Genomic DNA, 13,566 nt, shown 5'->3' with positions numbered 1-13,566 from the left:
GATGTTCCTGTACGCTAGATGAGAACACTGTTGAAACTGACCACATGGGATTGAAGCTGCATTAAGCTTCAAGATCAAAGAACAAGGACAAGAATAAAGACTTCAAGGACAGCCAGCAAGAACTTCAAATGGGTCGGTGGTTGCAAAAGCAGCCCTTCGACTCAAATGGATCTTTCATTGCGCGCGATCGGATGTAGGCAGTACTAAGATAATCAGCTGCAATTATTTTTATGTATATGTATACTAATCTGATTAATATGCAATTAGTTATTCTATATAACCTGTTAGTGCTAAAGCTGTGGTATGCGCGCTAGGTGGACCTATCCCCCGTGCATCCAGCGCTGCAATAAAGAATGCCTGCTTTCTAAAACTCCAAAACGAGTCTTAGAGAGTTTCTTCGACCGGCTTTTTGGTATCACTCACTAGAGCCCTGGTAAGAACCTCTTTCCCGCTGCGCCTCCGAAACTCCGGCTGCCCCAAGGGCTGGCACCGTCTGCCCCTCGCCTCTCCCAGCCTCCTGGGGGGACACTCCAGGTTGCCCTTATCTGGGGGCACATGGTGGGTGGGAAGGGGACACCCCAGGTGCCCGCGCTCCCTCAGCCACGCTGCTCATCGTGGTGGTGCAGCCAGAGAGGACCCAGGCAGCCGGGCGCTGGCCAAGGAGATGGGACATGGACGCAGGCACACACACACACACACACACGCAGAGCGTAGCTTTGCTGAAGGGGTTTATTGATCATGAGAGGGAAATGGCCCAGGGCTCCCAGGGGATCAGGTGGGGTCATCCAGGGATGATCATCTCCTCATGCCGCTGGAGGGGGACAGGACAGGGCTGTCACCATCACTTGAGGAACTGCAAGAGAGAGCCCAAATTGTGACACCCCCCCCCCGCAGTGTCCGCTGGGACATGAGAGGGGCCTTGTCCCCACCACCTCTCTCTGCAGAGACCCGGGGAAGGAGAAGGGAACTGGAGCCCTCAGTATACCCAGGACAGGACTCGGCTCACCTGAGATCCAGATGGCACCCAGAGCCCCCTACCCCAGGATGCCCCTCTATCTCCCAGAAGCCTGCCCAGCCCTCACAGTGATCCTGGGGGGTCTGCATGGCACAGACCCCCTGCCTGGCCTGCACAGTGACCTTCTGGCTCCATAGAGCCCTACTGCATGCAAGGAAAGGCATGGGGACAGCTCTGTCCAGCTCCCCCTGGGACACGCATCAGGGACAGTCCCCTCTGTTTCCTTCTGCCATACCCAAGGTCTGCCCACCCCAGAGGGCTCAGGGATCCCCCAGGATCCTTTGTGGGGCTGCAGACGCCCTGATGTTGCTCACCTGGACAGCAGCAGCTGCAGGCACGCGTTTCTGGCGCAGAAGAAGTCTTATCTGCTCCTCGGTCAGAGGATCCTGGGGAGAAAGGGAGGGTTAAGGACATGCTTGGGTGCACTGGGGTCTACTGGGAGGCAGGGAAAAGCAATGGGATCCTTGGGGAAGGTGCCTCCGGGGAGAAATGGGGTACATGAGCTCATATGGTGGTGCACAGAAAGCAGTGGGGGTCCTGGGGAGGGAGCCCACCTGGGTGTGTGGCTGTGTACTGGGGTGTACTGGGTTGTAATGGGATGGATGGGAATGCAATGGGGACCCTGGGGAAGGGGCCCTCCCTAGGAAAGCGCTGTGGTGCAGGGGTGTTCTCTGGGGTTGCAGTGGGGTGTACTGGGGCACACTGGGATGCCCCGGAGTGTCGTGGCCATAGCGGGAGAAGGTCTGGGGCCAGCAGAAGTCATTTAGTTCAGTTCAGTGAACCTTGTTCCTAAATCCGACTGACTCCTCTTGTAGAGAGAGCATGAAAGCTCACTAGGATGTCCTTGGTGCCAGCAAGGGAAGGGAGCACCAAAGTGCCCTCCAGTTCCCCAGACTGGATGCCCTCCAAGTCCTCCCCACCACTTACCCTCAGGTTAACTTCTTCACTTCCTTCCGGGAATGCCTAGGGAAGGAGAGCAAAGAGGCCAGCAGAAGTCATTTAGTTCAGTTCAGTGAACCTTGTTCCTAAATCCGACTGACTCCTCTTGTAGAGAGAGCATGAAAGCTCACTGGGATGTCCCCGGTGCCAGCAAGGAAAGGGAGCACCAAAGTGCCCTCCCGTTCCCCAGACTGGATGCCCTCCAAGTCCTCCCCACTACTTACCAGGCTAACATCTCCACTTCCTTCCGGGAGTGCCTAGGGAAGGAGAGCAAAGGAGTGGTCTGGATTGGACCTTGATGGGGCTGTAGGTGGGGCACAGGCGTCCCCAGTCCCCCCAGGACCATGGCTTCCCCCTGGGCTGAGCGGGAAAATCCCTTCTGCTCCCCCCAGCCCCATTCCTCCAAGTTTCACCTGGGATACCTGTTCAGGCAGGGACCAGGGGTGGGGATGGAGACAAGGACAGTGTGGGGAATTCAGGGCCTCCAAAGAGGATGGGGGTGAGGGTGAGGGGGGGCCCCCAGACAGTGCACTGGGGTGAATGAGTGGACCCCAAGGGACTGGGCTGGGGGTGCTGAAGGGGCAGGCCTGCGTGGGATGCAAGTAAGGGGTAAAGGGATTCAAGCGGAGGGGATAGAGGGACTTCAAGCGAGGTGGTTGGTGGGAGCAGAAGGAAGAGGGCTGCGGAGGACGGAAACGAGGGGATTGGAAGAGTGTTTGGCAGTGGGGGTTCAAGGAAGGGGACCTGGGGACGATACCGCAGTGGACAGGATGAAAGGCAAAGGACTGAGGGGAAAGACTGAAAGAAAGGCGTTGGGAACAATCAACGGGAGGGCGTTTGGGGACCCTAGATAGGACACAGAGGAGATCCCAGGGAGGAGATGTCTGAGGGCACCAAAAGGATGGGATGGGGAGGCCCAAAAGGGAGAGATGGGGGGGGCAGCAAGTCAAGACACCGGTGGGGGTCCTCACAGGAGTTTGTGGTGAACCTTCCCAAGGAACTCGGGCTCTGGGCACAAGAAGATTAATTGTGGGGGAAGTGGAGGGAAGAGATGGAATTGTGGGAGGGAGAAAGCTGCATTGGCCAGGGCTGGAGGTGAGGGGAGCCTGGGGATGCTCCTTGCTTGGGAAAGGGAGAGGCCAAGTCAAGGGGTTTCGTGCTCACCACTACAATTTTGTTCTGCAGGAGAGCTGATGTCCTGCAGGCAAGACCCCTCCCCAGCCTTGAGCCTCTCCCCGTGGCATTGAGGACTCACCTGAGCACCTTCTGGCACGCACAGCAGGACGGTGAAGAGCAGGGCCAGGCTGAGCACCGCGACCTTCATCTTCCTCTGCAGTGTGGCGAGTCCTGGGTGAAGCTGCAGAAGGTGAGGGGCAGATTTATCCCTCCCAGGACTCCTCCTTTCCCCCCTCCCCGAGAGCCCCCAGGGCAAAGCCAGGCTTGGCAGAGACACCAGCCCTGGCAAGGAGCCCACCCCTGGCACAGAGTTGCCCCCGCCTCCGGCACGGATCCAGCCACCTTCTCTGACATCGGTCCAGCTTCCTGCATGGGGCAGCTGCACACGGAAGGGCCCAGACACCTGGGGGTGGTGAGGGTGGGGCAGGCAGTGAGCCTCTGACAGCCGGACAGCCTACGGTGACAACCCACTGCTCCAGAGCAAAACCATCGTCCCAACAGCCCCAAAAAGTCAGATCAAGCCTGGGCAATGGGGACAGCCAGATGGCTGGGATCTTCAGTCACTGGAGGCAATGGGGAGCACCGGTGAATGTTGGGCACTGGGAGAGGAGGGTAAGGCTTGGGGGAAGCGCTGGGGTGGTCGCCGTGCCCAGCTCCAGCCCACCCCATTTCCCTTGCACTACAGGCCCCAAACTGGTCCAGTCCCCAGCCACGGCCCCCCCAGAGCAGAGATCAGAGGGGACTAACCCCTGCCCTGGCCCTCACCCTGCCACTGCCTGGGGCCGCCGTGCCCACCCAGACAAACCTGGGTCCCACTTCTGCAAAGCTGCCCCCAGCCGGTGGGTCCCAGTAACCCTGTCCCCAGCAAGGCTCTGGCTCCAGACCTGTTCCTGGCTGGCCCTTGGCCAAATGTCCCTTCAATGCCCTCATCCTCGGCCCAGGCCAGTGCTGTCCCTGAGCAGGACGCGGCTGTCCAGGGGGACACGATGAAGCGCACACTTGTCCGCAGGCAGCCACTCAGAGCTAATTGTGGGGACAGAGCTGCCCTGGCAAGAGGAGGGATGTTTTGTCCCTGCAGCATCTCTGATAAGCCGTGTTTGCCCAGGGCCCCTGGCACCAGGAACCCGTTCTGCAAGCTTGGTCTTCACGAGAGCGCCCGATCAGGGAGACTCTGGTGGGGGTTAAAGCAGCCTGGACGCCTGGGCTCCCCTCCAGCCCCAGCAGCTGGCAGAGGTGGGCAGTGCTGGGGGACCGGGCAGGAGCAAGTCCTGGGGCACCCTGCGCACCTGGGGCTCTCCCGCTGCCCCGGGGACAAGCTGGAGCCCCGAGGCAGGGGCATTCCCGGGGAACAGCCTGACCACCGGGGTGTTGCTCTCCTTTGGGAAAGCCTGGTGGGACAGGAGTCCTGCTGGAGTGGGGCTTAGAGCAGCCTGCGTGATGGAGCTGCCTCCGCAGGGGCGCTGCATCCCTTTCCCTCTGCCTGCCCTGCAGCTATCCCTGGCTTTCCAGGGTAGCTTCCTTCACAACACTCCTGTCCCAAACATCACCATCCTGGGGGCCCGGGGCAGCACCCTTTGGGCAGCGTGGGGTCGGGGCAGCGTGGGATTGTACGCAAGTGGTTCAGCTCTCCCCTCTGACTGGGGACAGCCACTGCGTGAAGCTGCTGGCCTGGCTCACACAAGCCAAGCAAGACCTTTTCCAGCAATCCGGAATTGATGGACCTGTCCTTTCCGGTCGTGACACTCACGCGATCTGCCATCGCTGCACTCTTCAAGGACGCGAGTGCCCCAAACAGCAGAGGGAATGGCTGGTACCTCTGTTCGCAGGGACAAACTCTTAATGAAGATGGGCACATTTTGGATCAACAGGCTCCGGCACCCCTGTTTTGTCGCCCTGTAAGTGCCCACAACTATCAGAAGTGACTGATAACAGGACAGGTATTTATTTATTTCTGCATAACGAGAAGACCAGCATTTTTACTGGTGGTGTAAGCTAGCACGGGGAGGAGATAGGGCTGGTAAGGTCTCAACCAGGAGACGCAGCACATATTTACTTGTCTCTTTAGGTAGCTGATAGTCAGAAGTAACCACACGTAATGACCAGCAAACCCACTAGCCACACTGAGTAACGGCAGCATTGAATGCATTGGACTCTGTCTGTCCTCAGTTCGTGGGACATCAACATTACGACAGCAGATCCATGAATACTTCGTAAGGCTGTCACGTTCCTGTGTAAACTCATCCTCTGTTTGTTATGTGCCGCAGTAATTCAAGCACCCACGCTGTGCTTCCCAATCGCCATTCACTTCCAAAACCATCCAGCAGCCCATGTCCCATGCCTCAAAGTATAACAGTGCTCTATTTTAGTCCTCTGTCTATGAAGGTGCGAGGAAAATTTATTTCTATGAGACACAAGCTGGGAATCAAAGGCTGGTGGTAAAAATCTGGTTTAGGTTTTGAAGTCGGTGGGAGGTTTCACTGAGTTTCAGTGAAGCCAAGGTGCCACGGCCTTTGTTCCCATGACAATACAGACTCCTGCCACGGCTGCAAAGAAAGCCTGTCTGATCTTATCCACGTGAAAAAAGATAAATAAAGAAACACTGATACGTGGCGCGTAAGAACTGTAAATGGCTCAGGTCCTTCATTGACAATGTATGTCACTTTTTAAGGGTGATAGTTATATCTTTACGGGACACTAACTACAAATAAGAGATGTGTTGTGGATCAGTTGTGAAAAGATTTAAGGCAACTGACTTGAATATTTGCTTTGGAAAGTGCCCAAAGAGCAGGCAGTCAGTCACCTGGAGGATTTTCATTTTGACTGCTTCTGCTTTCTGCGCTATTTATTAGATAGATAAGTTACACAGTGTTGAGTTAAAGAGCATATTTAAGTATGCTGTGACGTTATTTGTATTCTGCAGTTATTTTGAGAAGAATCGATGAATTGTACACACTGTCATAATTGAGGGATATTGACTTAGGAGAGGTCAAGGCTGCCTTTGAGCTAAATGCAAAGCAGGTGGACGGCATTTGATCGCCACTTAACATGAAAGGTGCTATTCAGGAAGATCCCATCTGCTGGTTTAATGGTCTCTAAAAAGACATGCACCCGTTGTTGTAACACAAACGTAATTAAAAAGTAAAATGTCGTGAGTTTGCCCGTTTGACATAGAAGTGGACAAGAGACTTTACAAGATTGGTCTAAAGTGTAGCTACTCCTACTCGTGCTGTCTCCCTCCATCTTTTCTGAGCAGGGCTGAGAGCAATTCTGGAAGTTTCTCTGTTTTTCTTGCAGTCTCTTCTGTGAGGCAGTGGAATTTTTGCCACATTTATTTTCCCGATAAAGTTTTAGCATGGTTGTTCTCCTCAGGCTTTGAGCTGCAGTGAGGTATCCCGTTGTTGTACAGAGGGAAGGGGGAGAAAAAGAAAAGTGTATGGACTACCTCTTCTTTGGTGGAAACGCTTGGTTTATCTGTTCATCTTGCATACGTAAATAGGGTTGAGGCCTAAGCATTCACCCCAGCTCTCCCCTCTACCATTTGCAGATGCATTTTCCCCAACGTCATTGTCGAAAACCCAGGGATGGAGAGAGAGACCTGATTTTTTTTTTTTCCCCAGTTCTCCCATTGGAGAAGGGGAAAGAGAGGGGCTGAGCTCTCCCTATGGCACAGGGCTCCAGGTGTTCCGATGACTAACTCTGTGAGCTGCCCTGAACATAATGAGTTTGGCTGCCCTAAATTTGGGCATCAGCTGTCATTTCAGATGGCCAAAGGAAATTCCCTAGAGCCTCCAAGAGGATGCCTCCAGATGCTGCCCTGTCTCGATGAACTGCTCCATCTGAGTTTGCAGGTACCTGCACAGACCTTTGACCACCTCTGACACCTCAAACGTAACCAGACATCTGCACCTCACTCCTAGCATCCCTCTCCATTGATGAGCAAGGGAGCTGAGATGAGGAGCTCACATGCAGGTGCCTATTTGGTGCACGCCTGAACCGAGGCAAGAGGAATCCCACCTCCTGCGGGTTTGTGGCAGGCATGGGAAGGAGCCGAGTCCCCTTCCAGCACCAGGACTACATACCCAGGATGAGATGCCTCCATTGACTCAGCTGAAACCCTCTGCTCAGAGGGGTAAAGGAGCTCCCTGCCTGTCACTGTCTGGGTGTAGCGATGGAACAAGGAAAGGTGATTCTCATGTCCAAATCTTTTCCTCATAGGAGAAATTACAGTGCTGGGAACAAGTGTGTCTCCCCAGCTGAGGGAGGGAACACCAGTGATTGCTTCAGGCTGTTTCCCAGCAGGTTCCCCTGGAGCCCCAGGGACACCTGGAGGGAGCCCAGAGGGGGCAGAGAAAGTGCTGCCTCGGGCTGGTCCTCTGCTGCTGAGCTGGGCTGGGCTCCTGGCATGGAGGGAGCTCCTGGCAAGCGGGCAGCACTGCAGAGAGACAGCTCTGCCCAGGAGCAGCTCCTCTGCAAAGCGCAGCAGGGGTGAGGGCACTGCCTGCAGGCACCGAGGGGAGAGGAGTGACTGAGAGTTCAAAGGCGGTCTGGGGTGGGAGGATGCAAAGAGCTGATTCAAAGAGAATTCTTCACAGCCCTCTGCAGGGTAAGTCTCTGGCTGCAGGGAAAAGCTTTGTGCTGGGGCAGGGAGTCTGCTGCTGGGCAGGGTAAGTACTCAGCCTGCCTGGGGAACTCCAGCAACAGAGGGGGAGAAGCTGTGGGTGGAAGGAGCAAATCTTGGTGGGGCAGGGATGGGCAGGGTCCTGCTGTGGCCGAGAAGATGCTGCGTGGTTCAGGGATGCTCAGAGCTGCCAATCACCCCCAGAATATTCCAAACAGGTTAGTTCAAAGAGAAGAACAAGGCAGGGATTATTATAAAGATTACGAGCTTTCCTGAGTCTGTCTTCTCAGTTTCCAATTCCAGAGGGGAGAGAGAGGGAGGAGAGAAAAGGAGAAGTGGAAAAGGAGCACTCAAGTTTCAACAAGTCCCTGAGACTCCTGAACTGCAACTTTGAGTGATCAGTAGGTCTGCCAAGAGCTTCCTAAAATGCCTTCAGCCACTCCCCTGCCTATGGACAACACCAGAATCACCTCTGCTGGACCTCTCGGGGTTGTTCTGATCTGCCCTTTTCCAGCTGCAAAAAGGAGCATGCGCCTGGCCAGTGCCCTGCAAACAGGCAGGTTTCTGTAGAGCCAGGGGGAGCGCACAGAGATCGGGATGGGATCTGTGAGTGCTGACAGGGAAAAGAAATGGCACAGGGAAACACCTCCCAGGAGGAAAATCTCCAGCCAGCAAGAATATGGTCAGGGAATGAGAGGAAACAAAACGCAAAAATGTTGTGGGAGGGAGAATTCGGAAAACTCGGTATGATCCCCTCCGGTGCAGACCCCTTCCTCTGAGCAAGCCCCCTTGGCTCCTCTCCCTCCCATCAAAGCCTCTGCCCTTCAGAGCTGGGGGGCCCAAGGCATGAACCATCTCCTCAGCAGCCAGAGCTCCAGCAGAGCCGTGGGTGCAGCTCTCCAGCCGCGTGCCCATTTCCCTCTGCAGAGCTCAGGGCTGAGAGCATCTGCCTGGCAATGTTGGTGTCTGGGAGGAGGTCTGAACACCTGAGGCAGCAGAACTTTCCTGAGTGCCCAGCTGCCTCCCTGCTTGCCTCGCTCAGCCAGACCCTCACTCTATTTTCCCATGTTTCTCCAGTTGTCTGTGTTGTTTTTATTGTTATTTCATCCTTGCTGTCAGGCTCTCTGGGAATGGGAGTTTCAGCTGCAGAGGCACACACTGACCTTGTGGGTCCTCCTCTGCAGGTGTGTCCATGGAAAGGAGGTGTCCCAGCTTTCACCTGTGGGGCTGTGGGCAATGCAGTCTGTGGGGCTGGGGAATGAGCTGGTTTTCCCTGGATTAAATGTAATCTTTAGGACTTTGGCTATCTCTTTGGGGTGGCTTTCCAAGCTGCGAGCTGTTCTTAAGCATGAAAATCCTTCACATAGCATCCTTCTGTTATCTGAAAGCCCACAGAGAGAGGGGCAGAGATGTTATCTATGACTGAGGAAATGCTGTTGGGTTGATGAAATGAGCCGTGTGTGTCCTTGGCTAGAAACAGGGTGCTGAGACCTTGAGAAAGGGTGAGGCATTTAGTGGTCTGCAGTGGGTCCCTCTCCTTTCAGTAGTGTCTGGTGGCTTTTACTGGTACCATGGGAGTGTGATCACCCTCCATCTGAGAAAACTGCAAGCATGGGGCAGCTGGGAACAAGCCCAACCAGTTCCATTCACTCCTCACAAAGCCACAGGGAAACCCTTTGCCTCTCATGTCTCAGCTCATGATTTCTGATTTCAGAGAACACTCACAGGGCAGGATGGGGGAAGTAGGTAAAAAAACCCAAAGCCCCTGAAACTTCTTTCTGCCACCCACATTCTTTAACACTGGGAGTGCAGATGCTGACAAGCCCTCCTGTGTTAGGAGTGATTTTATCTGACATATTCTGAATATCAAACCACGCCCCCTGCCACATTCCCATATACCCACTGCGGTGGGGCTGGGTCGACTCCTCAAGAGACAATGGGCAGAGGCCCTGCTCCAGCACACAGAGCCACAGAAAATGAAATTGAAGACCAGAGGCAGAATGAAAGTTCCTCCTGAGGAAGGAAAAAGGGTGTGTGTGTGAGAGGGGGAGGGTCTATGAGACATATCTTTGGTTTTATTCAGAGATGTTTCTGGTAACTTGTCACTGCCTCTTCTTCCTTGCACAGTCCCCCGTGTCCAGAGGAAGCATATGCCCAACAGCAGCTCCATCACTGAGTTCCTCCTCCTGGAATCTGCAGACACGCGGGAGCTGCAGCTCTTGCACTTCTGGCTCTTCCTGGGCATCTACCTGGCTGCCCTCCTGGGCAATGGCCTCATCATCAGCACCGTAGACTGCGACCATCACCTGCACACACCCCCATGTACTTCTTCCTCCTCAACTTATCCCTTCTTGACCTGGGCACCACCTCCACCACTGTCCCCAAATCCGTGGCCAATTCCCTGTGGAACACCAGGGCCATTTCCCACCCAGGATGTGCTGCTCAGGTCTTTCTCTTTACCTTTTTGATCTCAGCAGAGTTTTATCTCCTCACTGTCATGGCCTATGACCGCTACGTTGCCATCTGCAAACCCCTGCACTACGGGACCCTCCTGGGCAGCAGAGCTTGTGTCCACATGGCAGCAGCTGCCTGGGGCAGTGGGTTTCTCAGTGCTGTGCTGCACACTGCCAGTACATTTTCAGTACCCCTCTGCCAAGGCAATGCTGTGGACCAGTTCTTCTGTGAAGTCCCCCAGATCTTCAAGCTCTCCTGCTCACACTCGTACCTCAGGGAATTTGGGCTCATTGGGATCACTGCCTTTTTTGCATTTTGGTGTTTTGTTTTCATTTTGCTGTCCTATGTGCAGATCTTCAGGGCTGTGCTGAGGATCCCCTCTGAGGAAGGACGGCACAAAGCCTTTTCCATGTGCCTCCCTCACCTGGCTGTGGTCTCCATGTATGTCAGCACTGGCATGATTGCACACTTGAAGCCCCACTCCATCTCCTCCCCATCCCTGGACCTGGTGGTGGCAGTTCTGTACTCAGTGGTGCCTCCAGCAGTGAAGCCCTTCATCTACAGCATGAGAAACAAAGAGCTCAAAGATGTTCTGAGGAAAGTGATTTCATGGACATTTTTTCAATACCAGTAAACTTCCAGTCTTCTTCCACAAGTGATTCCCATACTAGGCCCATGCTTTGATTTATTATCATTGTTGTTATTGCTATTTGGGGTTTCATGTTCGTAGACCAATACTTGGACTTCCCATACTTCATGTGAAGCAGGAACCTCCTCTGTCTCACCTGGAGGACCATATAGAAATGTGTCTTTGTAACACTGGGTCCAAGCTGACTCCCTCATAGCATCTCTGTAATAAAAAGGGATCTTCCCTGGGCACTGCCTGATGGTGGGGCTGTTTTTCCAAACCTCGTGTCAGGAACAGGCCCGTGATACTGCACCTCCAAAAGGCCTATTGATCCATGGTTTCAAGGGCAAAAAGCTCATTGTCACCTTGTGACCTGCTAGAGGGGTGGATTTAGAACTCACCTGTTAGTCCCTGGTGACAGTGGAGATGATGAATGGTCACTGAGGTACAAACCCAGTCCTTTCCCACATGTGACAGGGCAGAAGACGTCTTCCAGGAGGGGAATCTGTAGCTGCCTGGACATCCCAGGGGATCTCCATGGGCAGCGTGTGCCTGGGGTGTGACCGGAGCTCCACAAAGTGAGAGATTGCCCAGGCGGAATCACGCAAAAGTGTTAATTCCAGGTATTCACAGGGAAAGGAGGACTCTGCAATCAAAGGGCAGGCAGCAGGAACCCAGCTGGCACAGGGGAAGGGGGCTGGAGAGATGCAAGAGCTGGCTGAGGAGCTCCAGGGCCAGGACTGTCATGCTGCCCTGGGGCGTGGGGCTGGTGGGGGCACAGAAGGGGCAAATGCAGTTCAGTGTTGGGGATCGCCTATAATATGAACACAGAAGAGCCAGAGAGTGAGTGGCCATACAGCCCAATCCTGAGGAAGGACCTTTGCTGCATGGTCACCCCTGTCTTCCTCCAGGTCTCTAGGATACCCAGCTCTACTGCCATTACTAATACAAAGGGAACCAGTTTCCTACCAACACTCGTTACACATCAAGTCCCATAGCTCTTGCCACAGCCAGACTCTCAGCCAAGCCCATTCTCAGACACCTCCGGCTACATCAGGTGCTTGTCTCGACAGATTTTGAAAATCTCCACTGATAGAGATCTCACCAACCAGTCTGGGTCCTTGCTCCAGTGTTTGGCTCTGAGGGACTTTTTTCCTAACCCCGGCTTTCTCAGCCTCTCCTTGTATACAATGTGCTCCAGGCCCCAACCATCCTTCTGGCCTCTGCAACTCTCTCTCCAGTCTGTCAGGGTCTTCCTTGTGCTGGTGAGCCCCACACTGGACACAGCAGTCCTGAGGTGGTCGTCCTGTAGTGGGTTAGCCTTGCCCAACACCCAGACACCCACCTGGCTCCCCAGTCACACCTCCAACTCAAAAGGACAAAGGGACAAAATAAGATGGAATAGCTCCTGGGTCACGATGAAGACAGGGCGATCACTTACTAATTACTGTCACAGGCAAAGAAGGGTTGACTTGGGGAAGACCAATTTAATTTATGCCAAGTAAAAATGTTTGGATTGTGAGAAACAATGATAAAATTATTCAAGTCCATTGCCCTCACACTTTCCCCAGGGCTCAAATTACTCCATTGCTCCAAGTTCTTCTACTCATCCGAGCCCCAAGAGGAGCATGGGGGACGGTGAAGAGGGGGTTAATAGTCAGTACAGAACAACTCTGCTGCTCCTCCCTCCTCACACTTCTCCCCTTTTCCAGCTTGGGTCTCCTCCATGGGATCACACAATATCGGTCGTCAAGGCTATGTGGTGTTCATTTTTTTCTGTCCTACCTTTCTCCTTTATACTCACAGAATCACAGAGATGTTGAGATTGGAAGGGACCTCTGGAGACCATCCAGTTCATACCCCTCAGCTGAGGAAGGCTCAGCTAGAGTATGTTGCTCAGCACCTTATCTAGGTGGGTATGGAGGACCCCCATAGACGGGGACTCCACAACTTCTCCGGGCAGCCTGTTCCAGTGTTTGACCACCCACAGAGTCAAACGGTGTTTTCCTGGGTTCAGATGGAATTTTATACCCATTAATAAGATCCCCCTCAGCCTTTTCTTCTCCAGGCTGAACAGTCCCACATCTCTTGTCCTTTCCTCCTAGGAAAGATGCTCCAGTCCCTTAAACCAGCTTTGTGGCCCTTTGCTGCACTTGCTTGAGTAGGTCAACAAGTATGATGCACTGGGCAGCGCAGCACTTGACACAGCACTCCAGCTGTGGCCTCAGCAGTGCTGAGTAGAGGGGAAGGATCACCTCCCTCCATCTGCCAGCAAGGCTTCTCCTCATGCAGTCCAGGAGGCTGTTGGCCTTTGCCATGAGGGTGCATTGCTTGCTCAGGCTCAGCTGCTTGTCCTCTGGCACCTCAAGGTCCTTCTCTGTGGAGCTGCTATCTAGCTGGTCGACCCCCAGCATGATGTCCACAGTGGGGTTGGATCACAAGCTGTCTGTCTTCCCCCAGGGACTTGTCCTTCTTGAAGATGAGCTTCACCTCTGGCACAGGTCCCAGAGTGCTGCAGAGTCACCTGGGGCAGCAAACCCCTCTCCTGCCAGGGCTGCACAGCCCAGGCCTCTTTCTCTCTGGCCTTGGGGACTGCAGCTTTTGCTCTTTGTGGGACCCTCATTCATCGTGATGTTGCCACCTGCCATCTACTCCAGCATGCCTCTGCTGAGAAGCAAAGCCTTTCTAGACAAGGGCTCCCATCACTTGGTAGAAGCTTTCCTTGTGACAAGTCTG

General features: G+C 54.2%; 1 long non-coding RNA gene and 1 pseudogene across 3 annotated transcripts in view; one reads left to right on the top strand and one right to left on the bottom strand.

Annotated features, from left to right (window-relative positions):
* The window catches only part of LOC115337616, a 29,153-nt gene extending 25,855 nt beyond the window's left edge, over positions 1–3,298 (bottom strand). The window contains exons 1-2 of one of the 3 annotated variants that reach the window (XR_003922198.1): positions 3,210–3,298; positions 2,179–2,211 (exon numbers count right to left, since the gene is read on the bottom strand). This is a non-coding gene — a long non-coding RNA (uncharacterized LOC115337616). Of the gene's footprint in view, positions 1–1,942; positions 1,975–2,178; positions 2,212–3,209 lie in introns of those variants that run through there. The other 2 variants (XR_003922201.1, XR_003922202.1) reach the window with 2 other exon arrangements.
* A 6,600-nt stretch (positions 3,299–9,898) lies between these two features.
* LOC115337606 lies at positions 9,899–10,836 on the top strand (annotated as a pseudogene).
* The last annotated feature ends 2,730 nt before the right edge of the window (positions 10,837–13,566 follow it).

This window comes from Aquila chrysaetos (assembly GCF_900496995.4).
Source record: "Aquila chrysaetos chrysaetos chromosome W unlocalized genomic scaffold, bAquChr1.4 W_unloc_5, whole genome shotgun sequence".
NCBI lineage: Eukaryota > Metazoa > Chordata > Aves > Accipitriformes > Accipitridae > Aquila > Aquila chrysaetos.
This window is presented reverse-complemented; position numbering and strand designations above follow the sequence as displayed.